This window comes from Bombyx mandarina, chromosome 20, assembly GCF_030267445.1.
Source record: "Bombyx mandarina strain Sakado chromosome 20, ASM3026744v2".
NCBI classification, from domain to species: domain Eukaryota; kingdom Metazoa; phylum Arthropoda; class Insecta; order Lepidoptera; family Bombycidae; genus Bombyx; species Bombyx mandarina.
The window spans coordinates 4,592,177-4,619,690 of NC_143226.1; the positions used below are offsets into that span (position 1 = coordinate 4,592,177).

The 27,514-nt window shown below is 38.4% G+C and overlaps 1 long non-coding RNA gene across 1 annotated transcript; it reads left to right on the forward strand.

Moving 5' to 3' along the window:
• Positions 1–14,799: 14,799 nt before the first annotated feature.
• Positions 14,800–15,494, forward strand: LOC114247879 (uncharacterized). Its single transcript, XR_016324833.1, has 2 exons — positions 14,800–14,931; positions 15,315–15,494. It is a non-coding gene; the product is annotated as an uncharacterized LOC114247879 (long non-coding RNA).
• Positions 15,495–27,514: the final 12,020 nt, after the last annotated feature.

The window sequence follows — 27,514 nt, forward strand, 5'->3', positions numbered from 1 at the left end:
TGGTCCTACCCCATACATGAAGTCATTTGTCAACCTGATGGTAGAACTATGATGTGCCACTTACCTGAACCTGCCTATAGCCCATCGCTGTCAGTTGATTCAAAGAATGTCATCGATGGCAGTCTTGAGTTTTGATAGTGTTTGTTAGAAGTAGAGAAGTTCGTGCAGTTTCAACCATAATGTTAAGAACTACTGGTGGTAGGACCTCTTGTGAGTCCGCGCGGGTGGGTACCACCACCCTGCCTATTTCTGCCGTGAAGCAGTAATGCGTTTCGGTTTGAAAGATGGGGCAGCCGTTGTAACTATACTTGAGACCTTAGAACTTGTATCTCAAGGTGGGTGGCGCATTTACGTTGTGGATGTCTATGGGCTCCAGTAACCACTTAACACCAGGTGGGCTGTGAGATCGTCCACCCATCTAAGCAATAAAAAAAAAAAAAAAAGAACTGCTGTAATTTCTAGTGAAATAGTAGAAACAGCTCAATGTGAGGTTCAATTGATATCAAGCTACGGTTGCACATCATGTCAGGAAATGCCTTACATCATAATCAAGCCACATTCTATAACCAAGACTGGAATGTTGCAAGTTGAAAGCAACTGTAGTTTGTACTTGCCAGAAATAGTATGTTCTGATCAACCCCAGGTTTTACAGTTGATGGGGAAACCCACCTTTTGTAACCTTAACATTAAAGGCCAGAACCAAACTTCAACAATTAACATATAATATGAGTTCCTGGGTCAGGTGTACTCAAGAGGAGTTTTACTTGCCAAACCAGAGAAGACATTCTCTAAAAAAATGAAGTTGGCCATACAGAGTCCAGACTTTTGGTCTAGCCTGCAGATTTCATTGGGCACAGGGATGTTCTCAACCTTCACAATTGCATTAGCTAGAACAATTGCAAGGTATTTTGCATACAAAGAAGGCCTTAGACTTTCCAACAACCTAAACCCTAATGGGGTCAACTAGTTGATTAAAAGTACTATTCAACTGCACAATCCCATTCATTCATCCTATATAACTCTTCTGTGGGCTACGCCCACATAAACACTTACACACAACTGGTACGCATTTACATACACCACATAAACACTTACACACAACTGGTACGCATTTACATACACCACATTACATTTTATTCCGACACAAATTTCAGCCGTGTCGATGCGTACCAGTCGACTACATTGGACACACGAACCCAAAACCGGTTTGCTGTGACGTCGGGCCGATACGTCAGTCAGAACCTACCTGCATCGACTAACGCCCGCTTACGTTTCGTAATGCACCAACGAGGATGGTTAGACACACGAGATAATATACTAAATACATTCAAAGAAGATCCTCTCTTGAAACAGTTGGTAACTCGAAGGTGTACAATATTAAGTAAGTTAAGTTAAGTGTAGATGATGCTAGCAAATTATCATTTATATCCTCCTCCATCTGTAAGCCACATACTCGCTGTATCTGTCGGTGAATTAGTTGCACCTGTACTGCCAGACAATTACTTTATCTCAGCAGTTGCTGCTAATGATAGGTTAAGGAAAGTGATTACATATCTAATGAATAACGAGACTGTGGTAAATAGGAATAAAACTAAATCCCAATTCATCGAGATGTATAACAATTTACCAGAACATCTTCAGGATGAGGACTGGGAGCAACTAGATCCCAATGAATCATCCGAAGCTATCTTATCTTCTCATGGTGATAATTTCATTGCTTTCTTGCTTACATCAAGTCCAAATGATCAACATCTATCATCAGTAGATCTGTTCACATCTATGTTTGTAGCTGTTGCGAAAAGAGGTCATATAATAGATGACTTCTTGTCGAAAATCACACAAGGTCTTCAAGATGAACTTCAATATCAGTCTCGGATACAAGTTGAAGTCATAGAGCTCATTTATAAGTTCTATGGAGGTCATATTAATGCAGCCAATGCTGCTAGCGTCTTGGATGCATGGCTTGCCGATATCCCTGAGAGTGCCTTACGTGTAAGATTAACATTACAGCAGGCAACAAACTCTGGAATTGCGGCTTTTACAGTGATAGGTAGGGCCATCAAGAAGTATCCAGACTTTCCATGGGCACGCTTGATTCGATTGACAGGTGGAGAATTAACAGCCCATCAAGCAGCTTTCATTGCTTGTGAATGGGAATCCTTACTATGGTTTTAACAAGACTATGGGAGCTGCACAATCATCCCTATACAGCTCAATTGGATATGTTGCTAAGGAACTCTTGATCCAGTTGAACGGAGAAACATCCTTAAAGAGATATGCTGGCTGGATACGAGCTCCTAAGAGTGTGACTGTGATAAGAACAATGATCGATGCTTATAAGACACACTATACTTCTGCATTAGAAGTGGGTGATATTAGTCCCGATGATGCTCATGTCATGGACTCAATTACAGAAACCATGAACAAAGAAGCATTTGTTAATATGTTTGCCTAGGTACTTGAATTGATTTCGATGAGGTGAGAAGTTGTCTGGCAGAGGAAATTGTTATACATTGATAAAAACCAAAAATGAAGATACAACTTAAATTTATTATCTTTTATATTTAAGTTTGTTGCTCATTGTGTGAGCTGTTTAAGCTTTGTCTAGTTAACACACTAAAAACAATAATAACCCAAAGACCGGCAAAATATTTACTTTTAGATTTCCGATTATAAAACAGCTCCCGCGAGGAAAATTTATTTGGTTTGGAGAACATCTCCCAGAGGCTAGGTGTGTTCTTTTCCAGGGCTGAGATCAACTATGTGACGGGGGTACCTACATTTGGATCGGGTGATAAACTCATTATACTGAACTTTCACAACAGGTTGTAAGTTACACCAACCGGTAGCCGCAGTGGAGAGTATGAGTTTTTAAAGATATACGTCAGGGCGCCATAAAAATAAAAATGAAATGCAGTCATACAAATATTTATATTACTCTAAAGCACACACAAATACACATACAAAAAAAAACAACTACACTCGGGTGCAATGAAATCGCACATCTGTACATTTTTTGAAAAATATTATTTACTTCTTTTTATTTAAAAAAATACATATATTTTTTAACATAAGGTTAAAGGATAGTTCAATACCTATTCAATGATACCACATAAGACATGATAAGTTTACGTGCTTGCTGAAACAAAACGACAACAGCAAACTCCAAAAATTGCTCCCTCAACTCACTGCAGTTTGCAAGACCAACTGCAGGTATAAAAAGGCATGTTTTGTGTAAAACGTCATCAGTTGCAAGCCAACGCTTAACCTGATAAGACCTCTAGTGACTCCAATTGCATTTGTCTGAAAAAGATGGATACTACTCCGGAAAAAGCCGCTCAAGTCGTCGCTCTAATTGAAGCGGGCCAGAACCAGAGTGCTGTAGCTCGACAACTGAATATCAGCCGATATTCAGTTCGTCGTGTGTACCAGCGCTATCGGGAGACTGGTGGCTTTGAAAGGCGACGAGGATCTAGTCGAGCAAGAGCTACAACACAGCGCGACAACAGATTTCTTGTAACGACAGCGTTGCGAAATCGTCGTTTGACTACCGTTGAACTTGCACAGCAGCTTCAACAGGGGCGTGAAGTGGTAGTCAGCAGGTGGACAGTCAGAAGGAGACTTGCCAAAGGTGGTTTGACTGCGCATAGGCCAGCACATGGCCCTAAATTGACGCCAGCTCACCGCCGGGCTCGTTTTCGATTTGCACAAGAACACGTCAACTGGACAGCCGACCAGTGGAAAGCAGTCTTGTTCTCAGACGAGTCCAGAATGTGTCTTCATGATAATGATGGACGTGGAAGGGTCTACAGAAGGCGCTCAGAGCGATTTTCCCAATGTTGCATCACAGAACGTGTAGCATACGGCGGTAGTTCGTGTATGTTCTGGGGAGGTATCTCACTCGAACGAAAAACAGAGCTTGTCTTCATCGTTGGGGCCAATATTAGGCGACAAACAAGAGGTCTAACATCCCAACGATACATAGAGGAAGTTCTACAAGAACATGTCGTACCATTTGGCCGTTTAATTGGAAGTAACTTCCTTTTTATGCATGACAATGCAAGACCTCATACCGCTGCGATAGTGAGACAATACTTACAAGAAGTAAATGTACCCGTGATGGAGTGGCCAGCTCGGAGCCCGGACGTTAATCCGATTGAACACTTGTGGGACGAATTAAAAAGAAAAATTAGAGGTCGAAATAGTGCTCCAGCTAATCTCCAGGAGCTACAAAATGCGCTCAAAGAGGAATGGGACGCCATGCTACAAGACTTTATCAGAAACTTGATAGAGTCGATGGGGAATCGGTGTGAAGCTGAATTCGGGCAAGAGGGGGCAATACTTGTTACTAATAAATGATTTTTCAGTATTTTTTGTGTTTTTTTTTTATTAATCCCCAAATTTTAAACGGTTTAGTTGAGTAATCATTTTGTAATAAAGATTAAATTGTTGTTGTATTTTATTTTCCTCAAGAAAGTAACCTTATCTCCACTTATATGGTATCATTGAATAGGTATTGAACTAACCTTTAACCTTATGTTAAAAAATATATGTATTTTTTTAAATTAAAAGAAGTAAATAATATTTTTCAAAAAATATACAGATGTGCGATTTCATTGCACCCGAGTGTATAAAAAAAACTTATACAACTTGTCTAGATTAAATGACAGGATATTATATTCATATGTTATTGAGGGTAATCGTATGATGGTGATGGTGAAATATTAATTTTTTTTAAATAATCAAATAGTGATACGTATCTTTAAACTATGTTGATTCAGAAGTATACCATCGAGGATATTCCAGCTCCTGACATAGGTTGAGAAGTAATAGGTACAGAGTCTGTTTCCGGGACGTTACGGGACGATCCACGCAGCGTATCCCAACAAATAAATAAAGTCGCGATGGACGCGAATATCGGAATTCTATAATGCATTAATTATCCATAGTAAGTTAAAGAATCTTTAGAGATTGAACAAGAACAATTAAAGACTTACCGATATCATAAATCGGGCACTAATAATTAACTTGAATGGTTACCATTCGTATATAGCTAATCATTTACGTAAGGACTCGACCTTATCTTCAACTGTTTAGCGCGGCTTCTGAATGACCGGCTACAACGGTAGCACGCGTTTTTATACAAGCGGGGACAAAGGATGTTAAGATGTGCATATCAAGCGCGGGCCGCTGGAATCACTACAATGCAGTGCATGCCGATTCACGGGTCGCATTAAAATTGTGCATCATTTATTAATGTGTTACAAGGTATACGAAGGAAGACTTTGTAGCCACTGCTTGTGCACTTATATCTCTTGATCCCCAGGGTATTGGTTTTATCGGTATTTCTAATCGTATCTTTGTGAAAGACTACCTAACTCGTGATTCGAGGCAACTTCTCACAAGAGTGAAAGCATGGGCAAAAAGCAAGAACTTTAAATACATATGGGTTAAGTTTTGTAAGATCCATGTGCCCCTTGTAGTAGCATCATACCGCAGGTACAGTTTAATAACCATTGGAAAACAAGTGATGAACAGAAATTAATCATTCAAAATGGATAAAAATAACCATGACACATAAAATTATGAGTTTCAACTGTAAGAGCCTAAAGAGATCTATGGGTTGCATACAGCGACTGAGTAAGCAGATGGATATAATAGCAATACAAGAAACCTGGTTATTACCAACTGAAGTGCTTGATTTGGGGTTGTTAAACAAAGACTTCTTATTTTCGCGATCAAAGTGTGTGTCGCGAACCGGTCTATGTTATTTTTTAATGTGTATATGCCTACAAACGAGCTTTATAATTTATGTGAATTTGTTGAATGCCTTAGCGAAATATCTGCTATAGTTGAGAATGTAAACATTGAATCTATATGTGTGTTAGGAGATTTTAATTAATGATCATCCTGGCAAATTATTTGGAAATGAAATAAATGTTAAGCTTTGGTGCGGACCAGAATTGGCTATATGCGGACATTGAGAGACTAGGTATTGTAACCTTGTTCAAGGCGTTTTGCCAGTCCTTATATACCTGTGCCCTGTGGGTTGAATATACGCGGCGGGCATACAATGCTCTCCGAGTGCAATATAATAATGCTTTCAGGATGTTGTTGGGGCTCCCACGGTACTGTAGCGCATCAGGTATGTTTGCCGATACACACGTGGATGACTTTTCATCAATGATCCGCAAACGGATAGCGTCACTGATGCGGAGGGTTCGTGCGAGTACTAACAATATCCTGATGGTTATAGGTAATAACCCGAATGTGCTGTTTTGAGACACTAGGTTCATATACATGCCCATGTACCTGGTGCCTCAAAGCAACGCAGATTTATGAATTAAATGTTTTAATAATTTTGCTAATTTTAATTTTACTAACATAGTTATAAGTATTACTCTCCTAAAACAACATATGGACTTACAATGGTCTGAATTAAATGATTTTTATTTATATTTAAAAAAAATACTCTGCAGAAATTGATTGTAATTTGGGTGACCTTTCTTGGGAACAATGTGTCTTACCAGTACGTTTTGGTGGTATCCGCTTGCGTAAAACATCAGCTGTTGCATTGCCGGCCTTTCTTGCTTCTGCACACACCTCCTGTCTCTAACGCCCGAAACCAATAACATATCCGCAATCCGAGATTGAAAGTAATCTAGGATAGGTTACTATCCATGGATCGATCTTCGATCCGTGTCCCAATAACTAATCTCTACAGCTGCAATCCTTTTTTAACAACGGATAGCCGACGATCCTTTCCCTCTTAACCATTCCGTCTTACGCCGAACTTTAATATTCATTGTGGTATGTTCATTTATTTGAAGTCCCAAATATACCATAAAAAATTTTCTATAACTATTTGGATTTAATTATTTATAAAATTGCTACTATAATACACCATATTTGACGTCTAAAAATGTTATAGCTTCTTAGTGCAGACGTCCATGGACGAATAATTTTGTACAGTGAGTAACGGAACGTTACGAGAAAAGCCATTGGCATTTAAACAAAAATACGAAAAGTTAGTTTGTACGTACTGTGTTTCTTGTGTTTAATTTTCATTTTGCAATGGATTCTGAAGTGGTAAGTAATTTTGTGCCATAAATTACATATGTAAAGTACAATCTAGTGATGAATTGTCCTTTCCCGCGCATTGTTTAATGTAGTTAAAAAATACAATAACCTTTTCACTTTTAGGTAAGAGTCAAACCTCTGTTTAAAGATGAAACGAAGGCGTTGATAGAATTGATAGAGAATAGCAAAATAATAACCACCAAGACGACCAACGCCACCAACAACAGCTTAAAAAAAAAGAGTGGCATTGTATAGCGGAGCGATTTAACGCAAACACTGCTACTTGTCGTCGTACACCGCAACAACTAAAGTTGTAGTGGGAAAATTTAAAGAAGAACTGTCGCAAATACAATACTATAAGGATGAATAGCATTAAGGTTAGTTTGAATCATTATATCACTTACTGCTGTTTTCTTGGTTCTTTAATAGACATGTCATTTATAGGTGATTAAACAATATTCAATTTGTTTTCCTGACTGGTGGTGGTGTTGCTGAATATATACCTCCAGACGAAATACTGGACAGAGTGGGTTCATTATTAGGTAGCACAGTCAGTGGATTTGTAGTGCCATTTGGGGGTGATAAGGAACCAGAACTTCTAATTGCTGGTTGTAGTGACTGTGCTAATATTGACTCCTCTTGTGTAGATGCCACGGTTTTAAATGTGGAAACTAAAAATAACTCAACATCACCAGTGTCCTTGGCTAAATCTGTTGTGTTGGATTGTGAGTTGAATGACAATAGTGAGGTTGTGGTGGCTCCAGACGATCCGCACCATGTCACGTTTACTACACCTAGAAGAGGGAAAAATAATTTTTATTTAATAATTTTTAATGTTGTAAAGTATGTATGTGTTTTAGTGCTATATGTACATATGTGCATTCACTAATACTCATTATAAAACAAATTGAAAATAAACAGTTTGAGGCCATATACGTAAAAACCTATTGTTGAACAACAATTCTCAAGAAACATTCATATTTAATTCCAGGTAGAAAAAAAAGGAATCGAGATGAAGGAAGATCAGCAAGGAATGTTGCAATAGCTTAGTATTACAACTTGCTATAAAATAAGTTAATAAACAATAACATTAAATTAGAAAATAAAAAATAAACTTAAAGATAGAAAAATTAAAATTAGAAGGATGGTGGCAATCTCGAAAGGCTCATCGTGACTGGTAAGGTAGATGGGAAAAAACCTCCTCGGTAGATGGGGCGCAGCACAATACGTTGGTCCGACCAGATCCGCACCGCTCTTGATTCCACGTTTCACAACGCCCTCCTAGAGACAAGAATAGATAGAGAAAGATCGTGCGTGCGAAGGTGATTCAAAAGGATGGTCACGACCCTCAGCAATGAGGAGGAATACGACGCAAGGAGGATAAATAATAAAAAACGATATTTGACGTTGTTTTATATTTTTTTAAATAAATGAACACTTATTGTGGCATAACTATAATAGTCAGACATATGTTCTCGCTACACTTTTTGTAAATAATAATATGCTCTACAAAGCCGTAGTACATAATTTTATTCTATGATCAATCGTTTTCGCAGGGCACGCGATGTAAAGAATATTTTAGGTAAGTTTTTACACTTGGGTTACATTATCCAAGTTTTAGTAAGGATCCCTAATTAAAAAAAAAGAATATAGTCTATGTCACTCGGGAATATGTAGCTTCCAAACAGTGAAATAATTTTTTAAATCGGTTCAGTAGTTTCGGAGCCTATTCAATACAAACAAACAAAGCACACGCGATGTAAAGAATATATTAGGGATTTATTTACACCTTGCGTTACATTATTGGAGTTTTAGTAAGGATCCCTAATTAAAAAAAAAAGATTATAGCTTATGTCACTCCCGGATAGTGTAGCTTCCAAATAGTGCAAGAATTTTTAAAATCGGTTCAGTAGTTTCGGAGCCTATTGAATACAAACAAACAAACAAATCTTTCCTCTTTATAATATTAGTAGTATAGATTAGTTCTCTTCAGAATTTAAAAAAAAAATTATAAAATCAGTTCCTCCACTGATATCTTGCATATCCATATTTTGAAAGCCATCTTCAACATTATTGTCTCCACCCAGTATCTCAACTTCTGGAGATACTTCCTCAAGGTTGTGATTCCTGCAGATGTTGTGTAATACGGCAGTGGCTATTATCACTGACTGAATTACTGGCTGTGACAAACGGAGTGTTGCTAACACAGGGAAGCGACGTTTCCAGACTTCAAATGCGCTGTACAAAAAAAGAATAGATTATGATCCCAGAATAAAAAAGTGATCTATGTATATAAAACCATTCTTCAATTATTAGCGTTCAATGGTGTTCCTAGTTTTTATATGTGCTTGATTGTATCTCAGCTTAGCTTCTGTCACTGGATTCAAAACAGGAGTCAGCAAGTAAGGTCTGTTGGGGTAGGCACTATCTCCAAGTAACCAATGGTTACCAAACTGAACTGTATCACATTGAGCTGCAAAAATATTGCATAAAATTATTCATCTGCAAAAAGTAGTGGTATTGTGGTTTATACAAACTATAAAATAGTTCACCTATCAGAACCGAATTGTTGAAAATAGTTGCATCATGTGCAGAACCTGGCCTGCGAGCTACAACATTTATTAGTCTCAAATCAGCATCACATGCAGCTTGGATGTTATAGGAGAAGTAACCTTTCCTATTCCTAAATTCTTCTCCAACAAAGCGGCCTGTAATATGTGCAAAATGAAAATGATTTAAACTTATTTAATGGAAATTAACATCAGTTAATTAGGATGTTAGTTTTACTTTGAACTTACATAGAAATTGTATGCAAATATGTGCACAATCAATTGTTCCAAGAACCCGGGGTAATCCAGCAATTCTGTAAAATTTCTCCGCTCCTACTTGTTGCATATGTACTTAGTCTGGCCATAAATACTGTTCCAATTAAAAATAAACAAAATATTACATTTGAATTTGGAATCTGTCATTTTTATATGATTGCTCATTGAGTTTTCTCATTTTGGCGCCAATACATTGTACAATATTTTGCGATATTAAAATGGAGTGGGGTGATAAAGAGGACCGAATCGCTGTGATTGCATTACACAAAGTAGGTATGGAGCCAAATGCAATTTTTAAAACTCTCCATACGCTTGGTATTAGTAAAATGTTTGTGTACCGGGCTATTAATAGGTGCAATGAGACCTCCTCTGTTTGTGACAGAAAAATATCTGGCCGTCCACGTAGTGTTCGTACGAAAAAGGTGGTCAAAGCAGTAAGAGTAAGAATTCGAAGAAATCCTGTCCGAAAACAAAAGATTTTATCTCGGGAGATGAAAATAGCACCTAGAACTATGTTGCGTATTTTAAAAGATGACTTAAGACTTGCAGCCTATAAGAGACGTACTGGTCATTTCTTAACTGATAATTTAAAAGAGAATAGGGTGGTAAAATCGAAACAACTACTGAAGCGGTACGCAAAGGGAGGTCATAGAAAAAATTTGTTTACGGATGAGAATTTTTTTACAATTGAGCAACATTTTAACAAACAAAATGACCGTATTTATGCTCAAAGCTCTAAGGAAGCTTCCCAATTAGTCGACAAAGTGCAACGTGGGCACTATCCGACTTCAGTGATGGTTTGGTGGTGTATTAGCTATGAAGGAGTGACTGAGCCATACTTTTGTGAAAAAGGTATCAAAACATCGGCACAAGTGTATCAAGATATCATTGTTGAGAAGGTAGTGAAGCCCCTTAACAACACCATGATGGTCCTTTCAGCAAGACTCGGCGCCAGGTCATAAAGCTCGGTCTACGCAGTCTTGGTTGGAAAGGAACGTTTCGGACTTCATCAGAGCTGAAGACTGGCCGTCGTCTAGTCCCGATCTTAATCCGCTGGATTATGATTTATGGTCAGTTTAGAGAGTACGGCTTGCTCTAAACGCCATGATAATTTGGAATCCCTAAAACAATCCGTACGATTGGCAGTGAAATTTTTTCCCATGGAAAGAGTGCGTGCTTCTATTGATAACTGGCCTCAACATTTAAAAGACTGTATTGCAGCCAATGGAGACCGCTTCGAATAAGCTTTTTATACTTTAAATTGTTTTATATTTATGTATTAAACTAACACACTGTAAAAGTAATAAATGTTATTTGCAATAGAAATTTTATTTTTTCCTTTGTAACAGTATTTATGGCCAGACTAAGTATATACTTATCATACAAGCAATGCATATTGATATGTCTCTCACAATTCTGCCTGCTGTCGATTTCGACACACCAATAAAGTCGGCTATGGAGATGAGCATGGTACCCAATGCATAGAATCGTAACGTCAATAAGAGTTGATGTATTGGAGAAACTCCATGATTCCTGAAAGTTTATAACGAAAGTTTATTGCCGTGTAGATTCAGGTACATGCATAAACCTTGAGTATTATTGAGAATACTAACCTTGATGAAGTCACGCAGATATAAGGTATTATTTCATTTAAAATCTGATTGACTGCAGGTTTAGATAACCTAAACCTAAAGGTGAACTCGGCATCATGGAGACTGCATGTAATTGATTCTTCGGATTTTTCGAGAAGCACGACGTCCCGATAGCCGTCATCGTGAAGATCAATATCATCACTATCGCTATCAGAAGCACTATTATCCCAATCCGATAATTTGCCTAAAACCTCTAGATCACTGTCACTATCACTTGTAACTAATGAAAATGCCATTTTTCTTAGTTTTAAATTAAAAAAACCACAAAATATAAATACTTGAAAACCGTAATCGATCCTAATCTGAGCAATTCCTTGGATTGCAAAAGTAGATTGTTCGCCCGATCGAAACAAACGTCAAAATGGAAAGATCGGTTACTAACACACCCTAACTGTCATTAATGTACAGAGGGCAATCCGCAATCTGGGATCGGTTCTCCCAAAGATTGAACATGTTGCAAGATCGCAATCTCGATCTGTGGATCGGTTATTGGCACAGTTTTAACGAAAAAAAGATTGTGTTTCCAATCTTAGCTAAAAAGGCTATAAAAATTGCTAAAAAGGGATTGAGATAGCTTATTAATTTCGGGCGTAAGTCGAGAAGTTTTTCAATCCTCGTATGGGTTTCGTAGAGATTGTGGGTGTGTCGGAGTCTGGATCGACCTGGCAATCTTCGTGTCAGGCGAATTATCCTACTTCACCGCATTTGGACACTCCCGTTTGTCAACATATACGCAACAGTTGCTACAGTCATATGATAACAGCGTGGACATTGCTCGTTTTCAGACAGTTACCGAAAAGGAATCGAGTTACTGGCTCCAAGCCTATCTATCATCCAATACCGGCACATTGTTGGACAATAACACTTTCTCGCTGGCTATCGGCTTACGATTGGGGGCCCATATTAAAGTATGACATCTCTGTCTGTGGCGAATACGTCAATGAGCTTAGACATCACGGACTCTCGTGCCAGCAAAGCGCTGGGCGTATTCCAAGACATGCGTCTTTAAATAATGTGGTAAGAAGGGCGCTCACTACAGTCCATATACCGGCTGTCTTGGAACCCATCGGAATTTTGAGTTCAGATGGGATAAGGCCCAATGGAGTCACTCTAATTCCATGATCAGTTGGTAGGTGCCTAGTATGTGATGTTACTTGTGTTACCAACGGAACTGTGCCTCCTTCAAGCGTGTTGGAAGATTTGTTACACTGTATGAATTTATTTATGTTAAATTAAATAAATAAATATTTCAGATATATTCTTATTTATGTAAATGTTTATTTCATTATAATTCTGTTCTTTTTTTGTATATTTCGTTGTTCAATTAAAATCGTACGAACGAGCATCGTTTTTAATATAGCATATGTAATGAAAGTCTTGTTCCTTTTTTAATTTGATTTTTTTTTTTTTATTGCTTAGATGGGTGGACGAGCTCACAGCCCACATGGTATTAAGTGGTTACTGGAGCCCATAGACATCTACAGCGTAAATGCGCCACCCATCTTGAGATATAAGTTCTAAGGTCTCAAGTATAGTTACAACGGCTGCCCCACCCTTCAAACCGAAACGCATTACTGCTTCACGGCAGAAATAGGCAGGGCGGTAGTACCTACCCGCGCGGACTCACAAAAGGTCACCATCAGTAATTACGCAAATTATAATTTTGCGGGTTTCATTTTTATTACACGATGTTATTCCTTAACTGTGGAAGTCAATCGTGAACATTTGTTGAGTACGTATTTCATTAGAAAAATTGGTACCCGCCTGAGATTCGAATACCGGTGCATCGCTCAACACGAATGCACCGGACGTCTTATCTGTTAGGCCACGACGACTTCAAATTATGATTATGTCACGCATGCGCTGTCGACATGTGCTGGAACGCCCGCGCATGTGTTGTAAAGTCGAAAAGGCAGCCTTGACAGAGAAACAATATGATATTTCGTGCATAAATGCATTTTCGCCAACTAGGAGATGACACTCTGGTAGAACACCGTTATCTGATTCTTGGTGCAAACTACAGTTACGAAATACGCCTCCATCAGAAACCCTTTCATTACACCCAACGTCTATGTAACTAAAGCAATATTTATGATCTACAACAGCCATTAGGACACTACTGTTTGTCTTTTTGTAATTATTATTGTAGTGTAGGGGAATGATACCCTGCCCCGTTTAGCTTACTATGCTTTTATAGTAATGAGCTACAGTCAGTTAGTCAGTCAGTGGTTAACGTGCAGCGATCCACCGCGGTCGCTGAGGCGAATAAACATACAATTAGAGTCAGTGTTTTATTGACCGCTCCGATGAGGTTTATGGAGGACAACACGCAACAAACAACCAACGCACACGCCTTCTCCTCCTTCTTCTCCCAATAAACCTCACAGTAGTATAAACTTCCTGATTCAGGGGGTGCCTTACGGCCGGTACCAATAACGGATCCTCGATCGGGAGATCGGTTCAATCGGAGATCGAAATCGATCTCCCGATCGACCTCCAATCTTGGTCCCAATAACAACGGATAGCAACAATCGATCGATTTTCAAAATGGATCGCCGATCGATCTATTTTGTGAAGTTCCCTCCCATGCGTTCCATTTCAAGCAGATATCATTATGACTATGTTGTAAACCTATTAATGAATTTAAGAAAATATGCATACTTTTGGGTTTTGACGTACTAATGACTTATTTATTTGTTACGTATTATATGAATAAAACACGTGTTTCAACATTTTCCAAGCAAATTGTCATTAACCCATACTCCCGATACTCAAGTTTTGGTAGAGGAGCGTAATCATAATCTGAGAAACGAATCGTCTCTCAGAGTCATTTGACATCAGATTCAGTCAGTTTAAAATTGAAGGAGCTTTTGTTCGTGGTTTGTTGCTAAACAAGTAAATAATTATCTAAATATTGAATTATTAAGTTAGTGAAGTGAAGTGAAATACTCACCATGGAAAGTGTAAGCGCAATGGTATGTATACTATTATTAAGTATTTAGCGTGTTCTTACTTTCTATATTTTTATTCAACAAACTCCCGCTGTGAAGACGCTTCGTTTCGCGCCCAATTTGTGTAAACACTTTACATAGGTAGTAATTTCTTATTATTTCCAGGCATCAAGCAAGCCTCTCACAAAGGACGAGACAAAAATACTGCTTTCGTTTATTGAAAGTAGTAAAATTATTTATAATAAAAGAACAAATGCGACTAGTAACAAATTGAAAAATGAGGAGTGGAAACGCATAAGCGACCAGTTCAATGCTGTGGTGACCATATCCTACCGGAAACCACAGCAGTTGCGTTTAAAATGGGAAAATCTTAAAAAGAATTCCCGTAAACGCAATACACAAATACGTATGAATAACATTAAGGTTAGCATATTACTTTATTTTAACTACCAAGGGATACACAGTGAACTTAACCTTTGACAAGGTTAACATGATTCTCTGGTTTACCATCATCAAACCCTTATTTCCTTTTCACGGGACCACCTTTGATATATCTTCTTTCCAATAAAAAAAGAATCATCATAATATAATTGGTTCATAAACAAACAACAGTTATTGTACACTCAACTATTTACCATACTAATCAATATGTGTGATTAACTACATAATATACATCATTGCAGTACAATATAATAGAATAGAATAGAATAGGATAACTCTTTATGGCATATTAAATTTGTTCTCTGTAGAACATATTTAATTAATATCCAATCCTGTAATTAAAATTTTATCTTTCTCTTTTTTAGACTGGTGGCGGTGGTCCTTCCTACATCCCCCCTGATGATGTGTTGGACAGGGTGGCTGCATTATTAGGAACTACTGTAGATGGGTTCACAGTAGCATATGGTGGTGATGCTGAACTAATACCATGTGTAGTATTAATGGTGGTGGTGATGAACATGGTTTGGAGGTTGTTGCAGTTATAGATAATGTAATTGATAATGGTGCTGAGGTGTTGGAGTGTAACAGTGGTGTTGAGGTATTGAAAGAGTGTGTGGTCGAAGACACAGGGCCTTGCTCAGTCACACCACCTAACCCCAAATTTTGACACACTCCCAAAGCCAGCGGTAAATTATTTTGTTAAGTTATTTATATTTTCACTTTGCATAATATTATTGTTGCCAAAGTGAGGTAGTTTATTAAGTATGTAAGCTTGAGGGTAGATATTATCTTGTTGAACACCAAGTAAAACGATGTCACTTTTTGGTTCCTGATTTAATCAACAATATGTTATCTTAACAATTCACTTTAACACTTGTCCAACTTTAACCAGTACGTACAACAGTCACTGAATCACACAACGTAACAAGGATATAGTAAGTGCACCAGGCAAGCGCAGTCCAACGAATGTTCATTTCAAGGCACGTTCCGCCTTTTTATACTAGCCGGCGCAGCTGGCTTATGAGTCACTTCTGTTGCAGCTGTTGTTTACGAGTGGTACGACACGGCCGGCGCGCCTGGCTTGTGTGAGTCACTCCTATTGCACGTGCTATATAACATAAATATCGTTAACGCCGTCACGGCCATACTGACGTGCGCTCGTCCTCGTGCGCGCATTCTTATGGTATGTCTGTGAACAACAAACGTGTTCGTTCATCCTGACATTAACGGATGCAACTTAAAACGTGGTCTATGATATTAACAATCTAGTACGGTTCGGTTCGCATAATTCTTCAGAAAATCCTATACTGGCTATAAATAACCTTCAGACTGCTTACATACCTGGGCCAGTTCATTTAAAACTCTTCAGGTATGTAAGTATGTCCCTTTTAACTTAGACCGGAATTGTTATCCCTTCAGTTTTTCGAACTGGACCGGATAATGCTAGACCGAATCGCAATCCCTGTAGCTAATTGTTGTGGCTAATCTGGATGAAAATCCCTATAGCCAAGCCATTGGACCGGACAGACCCTTCAATGACTTCACACTTTCTTTTTTTTTTTTCTCTTTTTTTTTTTGCTAGTCCGGATTAATCATCTCTCTAGCCACATACAATTCTCTTTTTTTTTTTTTTTTTTTTAATCTGCGAGTACGGTAGCGTTTGTTAAAACATTTCTTAAACCAGAACATTTATACGGAATTTCTTCAGAAATAGTGCGAGACCGACCATCGTTTTCTACATTTCCAACACCTGCACCTGAGGTGCCTGAGCTTACAGACATTGTATCACTACCCACAGACTATGTTTGCTGTATCGCTATTTGCGGACAAAAATGTCGCTTCTATTGTCAGTGATAGAGTAGTCATCATTAAGATCAGTTTCACGAACAAGATTAATTAACCCATCTGTGTACGCCGTCACGTCATCGTCACTATAATTTTCAGAAATTTCTAGTAGGCCTGACGGGCCTCGAGGTATTTCACGAAGTTTTCATGGGGAAATTTGTACACTCTATTAGAACTATTTACATGTCTCAATTTATACCTATCGTTTTCCAAAATTGACCTTTACATTTTTGGTCAACTTACGAAAACAAAATCCCTAGCGGAAAAGAGTTTGACTTTAGCTTTGCCTCGACTAAACCAAGCTTCTGTTTGTGCCCTTTTTTTTTATGTTTTCGCCGGTCTTCGACCGTGCTAAATCAAGATCTAATCTAGAGGGATTATCACTCTGTTGAAACTTTAAGATATTTCAAGTGAACTACCCTGAACGGCAAACGTCTATTCTATTGGAGTAAACCCTGTTACTCGACAACGTGCACTATTAAGGGCGAGTTGAATATCCCCTACGTGCTCTTGCCATCATGATTGGTCCAAGTTACTTTCAGATCAAAGAGTGACTTGTTCATGAAACCGCTTACCATTGAATAAATTACTATGACTTTGTTTTATAAGACTACATTCTGACCCTGAATGGAACATAAAGGGGAAGCCAAAACCACTTATCTGTAACACACTGAAGCTCTGGAACACACGTTGACGTTTCTGGTTGGACCTGCCACAGCACCTGGAGCAGTGTAGTTTTTCTTCTTGTAGCGCATGGAACACCCAGAAGCTACATGGCTCGCATCACCGCACACGTAACAGCCGACTTGCAGGCGAGAGCCGGGCGCCCACGGATGAGGAGGTTGTTCAGGTTTTGCAGGCTGTATTTTTGTGAGGCAAGTAGTAGCTCGAGCCTTAAGCGAATGTGTGAGAGTCAAAATTAAATCGACACCATCCAATACTTCAACTACTTTAAACGGCCCTTTAAACTTCGTATCTAATTTCGTTTGATTATGCTCTTCGTATTAATGTGTGGACGAGCTCACAGCCCACCTTGTGTTAAGTGGTTACTGGAACCCATAGACATCCACAGCGCAAACGCACCACACACCTTGAGATAGAAGTTCTAAGGTCTCAGTATAGTTACAACCGCTGCCCCACCCTTCAAACCGAAATACACCACTGCTTCACGGCAGAAATAGGCAGGGTGATGGTACCCGTGCGGTCGATGGCACTATACGGAGCACCCGTCTGGTGCCACGTCCTTACCCACGAGAACGTCGCCGCGCTGCGACGCCGGCAGCGCGCGATCGCAGTTATTCAATGATACCTCACAGTCTCCTACGAGGCGGCGCGCCCTAGCGCAAGTGCAGCCGGAGCGCGGGGGCTCCAATATCGGCAGTCCGTGCTGGAGGCGTAGTCTCGTCGTTTGGCGGACCCGTCAGCCGGCCTCCGTACCGTCGAGGCGATCTGCCCGGTTCTCGCGGACTGGGTGGGCCGCGACCGCGGAAGTCTCACCTCCGGCTACACGATGTTACTCCCACACTGAGGAAGCCAACCGCGAACACTTGTCAAGCACGCACTTCACCGGAAAAACCTGCATCCGCCAGCGGAACCCGAACACCGCCGCATCGCCAGACACGAACGCACCGGACGTCTTATCTTACAGGTCACGACGACTTCAGATGTGTCAATTTTTCTTCCCCACGGAAACTTGCTTGCTTTCTTGTTTGCTTGCTTGCTGGAGCCCGAAGTCATCGAACGTGTAGTGTTATTGGTATTGAATCGAGTAGATTCTAAAATTTCAGCGACAATTCACAGTCTCATGTCCTGGTTTACTGTACTAGTGCCATGTAACTCTAGCAGTAGTCATTGGCTTAAAAACGATTCGTGTCGGAACTACCCACTCGTCATGACAGATCCATTATTGCGATCGAAGTTTCACTTGAGATTTGCACTTGCCTTAATTTCTTGCAATAGCTTGTTACGTGTTGTATTTCCGTTAGTAAACGCCATGTGATGACGTAGACAGTCAAACTGGGCAACATGAGCCAGAACGTAAGATGTGACGATTTCTTTGTGGCTCAGATCTTCCATCGAGGTAACAGAGACGTTATTACACGACTTACGTATGCTGCATTCACGCTCTTGTGGCGTACCACTACTAGTATTCTGATCTGCATCATGTTTTTTTGCTGTACTTCGAACATGTTCAAACACGTCACGCCAGTGAGAGTAGAGTCCTGATCTCACTTCTGATGTAAGCTTGAGGGTAGATATTATCTTGTTGAACACCAAGTAAAACGATGTCACTTTTTGGTTCCTGATTTAATCAACAATATGTTATCTTAACAATTCACTTTAACACTTGTCCAACTTTAACCAGTACGTACAACAGTCACTGAATCACACAACGTAACAAGGATATAGTAAGTGCACCAGGCAAGCGCAGTCCAACGAATGTTCATTTCAAGGCACGTTCCGCCTTTTTATACTAGCCGGCGCAGCTGGCTTATGAGTCACTTCTGTTGCAGCTGTTGTTTACGAGTGGTACGACACGGCCGGCGCGCCTGGCTTGTGTGAGTCACTCCTATTGCACGTGCTATATAACATAAATATCGTTAACGCCGTCAAGTACAAAAGTTATTACTTAAAATTAGAATTTCTCTTTCTTTACAACTACAAGTTGTAAATTTTCTACTTTTCATAAAATTGAATATATTCCAAAAGCTGGTGGCCTAGTTTATTTGCTATCAATTATAGGTAGTAGAAAGATTTTAGAGTTTATTGTGGACTGATAGACAGAAAATGCATGCAGAGACTTTATTATTAATACTTCCAAGTTAAGACGGAAAGAAATGCATGTGGAGACTTTATTCTGAAGGTTAAGTCTCAGCGATAATTACTAATTTTATTTACTTTAATTCTTACAGGTTTCAAAAGAAAATCAAAATTTGATGAGCACCGGGCATCCAGAAACCAGGCATTAGCAAATTATTATATTGCAAAAACTAAACTTTTAGAAGCAAAATTTGAAAATATAGTGTTAGAAAAAAAAAATTAAAATTTGAAAAACTTAAGAATATAAATTAACCTTATATTATTTTATAAGTTGATATTTTTGTTTGTATTTTTAAACGAAGAAACCTCAAAATTTCACCCGTACGAGAGTCCAGAAGAACCCCAGAAGAAGGACCGAATTCCCGCAACATTTGCCCTCAAGATTGTCAAATAGTTGCCGAGCTAAGGGGGGAGGTGTTACGTACCCTAGTTACATGCATTTTGCTAATTCGCGATTTCGCAATTAGCAACCAGTGGCGTACGTGACTACAAATTGTCGACGCAGCAACCTCATTCCATGTTCATGGAAAAGTACGCGACTGGCGTCAAGTGCTGACACTGCAGCGTCGCTATGCCGCCCGGGCCGGGGCCCGCTGGCGCCACTTCGGTACTGACATCGTCCAAGTCCACTCAATAGCATCTTAGTTTAATTAATTGTAATAATTATAATTCTATAATAAATAAGTTAATAGAATTTTGGTTTTTTTTAAACGCTACGGCTGTAGTCTACATAATTTGCAGTTCTTATATTATCTATATTTTTTTGTGTTTATAAATAAATACCTAATTAAGTTAGCAGTTAAAATGATGATAAGTTTGTTCCAATGTTTGTGCTAAATATAAATAATAGATAAGTATTTTCATTTTCATTTATAATAAAACAAAATAACAGTTACATACAAAAAGGTTTTATTTTATTATCTTAATACTTCCAAGTTAAGACGGGAAGGAGCTAATTCTCAACTTTATAAGTTTCTTTTGCACTCTACAGAGTTGAGAAGTAGGCTTCTATTAATTCTGTTCTATCCCTGCTATCTTGTACTCCCATAGTTTGAAGATCATCATCATCCATTGCTTGGAATGATATTTGTACCTCTGCTGGGGTTTCTTGCAAATTATGAATTCTACAGATGTTGTGTAGAACTGCTGTAGCTATTATAACTTTCTGAATGTTTTCTAGTGATAAGCGCATAGATAATGAGATCACAGGAAAACGTCGCTTCCATACACCGAAGGTTCTGTAAAAAATAATTATTGTTTAGTGTATTACTTGTATAATACTCATACAAGTAAAAATCACTAGCTATACCCATAATGTCTAATGTGATAGGTACATCCATAGTGAATATTATCATACTGTAGATTTTCAATTCTTCTGGTTATGTAACACTTACCTTTCAATAAGGTTTCTTGTTGCAATATGTGCATCATTATATTTTTGTTCATTTCTAGCACTAGGATTTAAAATTGGTGTCAACATATAGCATCTGTTTGGATAGGCACTGTCAGCCAGCAACCAGCGATTCCCAAAAGTCCCAGCTTCAACACTGAGCTGTAAATAGATTAGTTTATTTAACTGCACTTACTATATCCATACACAATCACAAAGTAATTACACAATTTAATGTATATAATACCTCTTAAAATAGAATTATTAAATATAGTAGCATCATGTGCAGAACCAATTCTACAGTCGAAGAAAATGAGATTGAGGTCTTCGGTAAAAACGTCGGTCTTAAACTGAAATCTTTGCTCTTACTATTTGCATTAGAAGCACAAGAGCATAATCAACTTTACATAAATACAGGATGGGCCACAAGGCTGTTGGCGGTTTCAATATTCAATTAAAAGAGAACTACGACTACGACTACTTGTTAGCTCTAACCGTCATCGCTTGTCCTCTTTCGTTCGTCACTCGGACACGAAATGCACGCTGCGCTCCCGTGTACGGCTCCATGGCGACTAAATTTCCAGGAAGCGGCGCAGCTAACAACATATTCCTCCGCTGCCGGCGTTTTCGAGAAATTGAAGAATTAAATGGCTAACGCTCACTCATATGGCGACTTCGGTTCCAAGAGTGCCAAGCAGCGAGGGAAGTCATTTGGACAACATTATTTTTAGGTCTTAAAAATTCCTAAGTTTCTATTTTTTTTGAAATACAAATATATTTTTGCTATGTTTCGTAGTTCTTTTTTAATTGAATATTGAAACCGCCAACACCCTTATTGTAGAATTCGACATCAGCACATTCAAAATGCGTCTGTACAAAACAGAATCACCAGAACACCACAGTCATCGTATGCTACTGGATCATCATATAGCGATTCGTCAATGTATTATAATGACACCAGTAACTATAATTTGAAAGAGCAAGCAACTGAACGTAATTCCTCGTCCATTATACCTACACATCATTCTGAACACGTTGTGTATTATCAGTCTTCTTCAAATATGTTTACATAATGAAACGCAGAGTAAGGTTACAATTACATCAAATGACTTAATTTTCATAGCAATGCAGAACGCTAATGTTGATAACCAAAAGTGATGGGAGCAAACAAAATAACAATGTTAAAAATATTCCCTTAATAAATATATGTTGTGTGTTATTTAATTTCACCTTGATAAATTCCATTAATGATTCATAGATTGCTTCACAAACTTCGATGATGAATTCGGAAATAGTTGATTTTCCAAAGTCTAAATATATCTGTGAGTGATCTTAAACTACATCCAGTAGCAAGAAAGTATAGAACTGCTTGTAATTTTGTAATTGCAGAAATCGCACTTCTCAAATGGGTATCTTTACGCTGAATTTGAGAGTGTACTTTCGATAAAAGAAAATTCACACAACTTTAGGACATTCTCAAACTATCGAAGTATACTTTGGGATCTTCCAATGCTAATTCCTTCAGAAGACACTTAGTAACCCCTAGTTTATCTCTCTCATCGTTCTATTTTCGTACCCATAACTTCTTTTTTTTTTAATCAAAGAAATTTCCTCATCCACCTCTTCTAAAATAGCCATTACCAATAGCTTAATCAGTTTATTCACTATTGCATTGCAGCCCGTTCATCTTGCATAACACCACTCACTTGTGTCCTGTACTGGACCATTATGCGAACGATTTCTGTGCAGTAGCGAGTAGTTTAGCCACTAAATTACTTGATAGTCGACTAAAATACTAGTCTAGTCCGAATTAGGCTTAACCGATGATGTGTTAGTGCGTCGAGCGTACAGCGCCTGTTCCGTTTCTGTTACCGCGTTGTCGGTCGACGTAAGAGCGGCAAAGTCGCGCGCGCCACGCACCACATGTATTTTGAGTGACGCGGTCAGACTAGGCGTAACATCAGCAGAAATCGTTTGTGTTCAGTAGAGATGAGAGGTATATACTGTATGGGGATGTAGCTAAACAATATATTATATAACTACACTATACTATATATATAGTATATATTAACTATACTAACTATATCCATGTAGCTCATAGCAGTTTTTATACACTATGCATTACGTCTATAATACTGATCTCGGTGTACTGAGACGAAATGATTGACAGGTCTCACGCATTATGGATCTAGGAGGCATCCTTAAACACAACAACGATAGAAGATAACGAGTCCACCTAAGACTGAGCCACTCCGCTATAAAAAAAAAACAGCTATCCTGCGCCTTGCTTCGAGTGAAAGTATGTGATGACTTCTACATCTCTATCTATTAATTACTGCATCTCTATATATACTATTTCATTGGAAAAATTAGTACCCGCTGGCGGGATTCGAACACCGATGCGTCGCCACATACGACTGCATCGCACCGGGCGCCTTATCCTTTGGGCCACGACGACTTCACCTCCAGAATCCATATTACGCGTGAGATATTCAGTGAAAGTAATTAAGTTAGTGGTAGTCGATCTATTCTTCAAGAAAGTATGTTGTTGCGCTGAAGGTGAGTTTTAAAAAAGCGTACAACTGCAAATATACAATAGCTCTGTATGGAAAATTAATAGGCTCATTGCTTGTACTCTTAGATAAATGTACATTTACATCAACAGGGGTATTACCACCTTTTGCATTTAGCAAATTAAATCTTTTTAATATACATACTGTCTTTGACTTATGCTTATACAATTTTTTTCTTGATTTATTTCCATACCAATAAATGAATTAACATTTATAATCTTAATATCAAACTTTTGTTTGAAAATAGTTAACATTTTAGATAAAACAGCTTTACTTTTTGCCAGTAGTAATCCATCATCAACATAAAGAATTATCATTACATTTATATCTCTAAAATATCCCACAAATATACAATTGTCACACTTTGACTTGTGTGAACCCTCGTGCACACAGTCGTGCTTTGAAGCGTTCTATTTCTCTATCTTCATTTTTCTTTATGTTGAATAACCATTTACAAGACACAGGTTTCTTCTCTGTTCGATCAGTTAGTATCCAAGTTTTTTTTTTATGTGACTGAAGCCCTTCAACCACAGCTTTCTTCCATATATGAGAATTTGGACTGTTCATTACCTCTTCATAAGTATTAGGTAGTTCGAATTCCGTAAAATTTACTTCCAGATTATTATTTCGGTTAAAAATGGCGGCAAAAACTAAGAGAAGTAACATCTGGTTTCATTTTACGGAGGGCACAAATGAATGTCGAGCAAAATGTAACCATTGCTCCCTTTACCTTAGCACGAAAAGTGGCTCTTTAGGAAACTTGAATCGTCAGATGAGAAATACACACCCAACAATATCTAGACAATCTACAGTAACACCATCATCTAATATCAATAATTTAGCATCCACAAGGAACCTGAATTAAAAATAATTATCGTCATGGTATCTAAGTGCCCAGGATACCAACTTCCAACCAGAAAAACGTTATCAACAACTTTGGTGCCCAGGAACTATGCACCTTCGAGTCTATAGAGAAAAAGTTACTAGAGGTTCAATATGTTTGAGTCTGTACTGACGGTTGAACGTCAATAACCAATAAAAGTTACATATCGGTTACGGCGCATTTTATGGACGCCAAAGGTCAACTGGATTCTGCACTCTTGGGGTGTGTTAATTATAATGAACGGCACACCAGTGCTAATTTACTTGTTTTTTTGAAGCAAGTTATCTGCGATTGGCAAATAAATAATAAATTTGTATGTATTGTCAGCGACAACGCCACAAACATTTTAGGAGCCTGTGATGTATGAAACATTCCTTATAATCTATGTTAACTTACCTAATGTAAACCTATATAAACTAAGTGTCTATCAAATAAAGCAGAGTATTATTCGGACTCTCGTTGGTTTCATTACAAATATGTTTCTCCGACGCAACACCTTATATGGCGACCCTGCCAACGGAGTCATCTTGCGCGCCGCGAATTTAAGACTATTAAACTTTTGTTCGATGTTGTGACAATGAATGCAGTGCAACTTTATTGTTTTGTCATATCACACGTACGCGTTATTATAAATAATTTTGACAATGGGTGCTCAAAATTCTAAAGAAGAGACACTGATCGTGCAAAACGCTGCTGCTGGGGACAACTAATCAACTATTAAAGAAATCCAATCCTGTTCGTAATCCTGTTTGGCCTTTTGTACTTTGTATACATATTATACAAAAAATGCCATGTAAAATGGATTGGTGAAGAGATAAACCGTTCAGCCGCGAGAAGGTCGATTTTTCGTCGTCAGTACCAACCACGAATTCCGAGACCAGAGGAGAATTTCAAAATTCATCAAGAAGTTTAAACAATTTTATTGTACAAACTGATGCTTCAAAGAACGCATTGGGAATAATCTTATCAAATGAAAATGGTCGACCAATAGCTTATGCTAGTATAAGTTTAAATAAAGGAGAAAGAAATTACCCAATTTTTGAGAAAGAACTACTCGCGATAGTTTGGGCACTAAAATATTTTCGACCGTACTTGTATGGCCGACCTTTTAAGGTACGCACGGATCATAAACCTTTAGTTTATCTATTCAATATGAAAGATCCTTCAAGTAGGCTCATGAAATTTAGATTAACATTAGAAGAATATAATTTTGAGGTATAATATGTTAAGGGATCTGACAATATAGCTGCAGATGCGCTGTCAAGGATCACTATAGACGATTTAAAAGAAATGCATGAGAGTGTAGTAAACGTAATGACTAGAGCACAAGCGAAAAAACTAAATAACCCTGATTCTGCGGTGGATATAGCAAACACAGACCCGAGGCCTGATCAACCGAGAGCCGTGAACACTCATATTAAACCAAAGGAATCAGTTGAATTAATGCAGGTAAATTAGATAAATTAAGGAAAATGGGAAAGATATCAAATGAAAATAAGATATTTTGTTATGTGGATAATGAGAAAACTATTTATGTAAAATTTCTAAACTTTCAATCGCAAATGACTTGAGACGCATTTGTGAGAGAATTAGATACATTTTGCAATTCGTTAAAGTTAGAAGATATATACATATTGAAAATAAAGATAATAACATTTTTATTAAGAAACTATTAGAAGAGATAAAAGAGAATAATAAAAGGGTAGGACCGCGGTTATGCATATTAAATGCTGTAGAACGAGTTGATTCTAAAGACGACAGACGAGTTATATTAAATGACTTTCATCTCTTACCGAGTAGTGGCCATGCTGGTATGAGACGTATGTCAAATAATATTAAAAAATATTATTATTGGCCTGGTATAGACAACGATGTTAGAAAATTTGTAAAATGTTGTGACAAATATCAACGACAAAAATATTCAATACCAAAGAAGGAGCCAATGATTATAAGTAGCACAGCAAATACTGCTTTTGAAAAAATCTATTTAGATCTTGTTGGACCTTTACAGACCGATAGCAATAATTTTACGTACGTATGTATTAACGCTGCAATGTGAATTAGCAAAATATGTGGAAGCCTATCTATTAGTATCTAAGAAATCTGAGGAAGTGGCAAAAACATTTATTAATAGTTTTATTCTTAGATATGGACTTCCGACAGAAATTGCAACAGACAGGGGAAAAGAATTTCTATCAGAAATATTCCAGGAGGTTTGTAAATTACTTAATATTAAACAACTAAACTCTAGTTTCTGTTTTCTTGTCGGTTTCGTAACAAAAGTTTTTTTTACTAGGTTGCTACTAGGGAAAGTAGAATGACGGTACGAGCTGGCGCTTCTCTCACTGATTAGTTTGACGTTGTGACTGGACTCAGGCAGGGGGACGCTCTGTCACCAATGCTGTTCAACCTGGCACTTGAACACGCCATACGGAAAGTGAACACACTTAGTGACGGAGTGTGGCTCAATGGACAGCATAGGGTGATAGGATATGCCGATGATCTCGCTCTACTTGGAGAAAGAAAGCAGCACGTTATAGACGCACTCAACTGCCTCCAACAAGAAGCCTCTCGGATTGGCCTTCGCGTGAGCCACGAGAAGACAGAATATCTTCACATGCGTCGATATAAAAACATAAGACGGAAGCGAGAAGACCTAGTGGTGGGAAATACGAGGTTCAAAGGAGTGGCTAAATTCCGGTACCTTGGCTGCACTGTAACAGACACCAATGACAGGGAAGATGAAATCGAAATTCGTATACAAAATACCCTACGATGCAGTGTAGCCCTACACCCGGTTCTCTCTTCGAAGCTACTAAGCAGGCGCACCAAGATTCGAATATACAAGACTGTAGTCAGACCGATCCTATTGTATGGATGCGAAGCATGGACGCTCACACAGAAAGAAGAGGCAAAACTTCTCGTGACGAAGCGAAAGGTATTGAGAAAAATACTAGGACCAGTTCGGAAAGAAGACGGTTCTTGGCACGTCCGAAAAAATAAGGATGTGGAGAGGCTTTTTGGTGAGCCAAATATTCTGGGGGAGATGAAGGC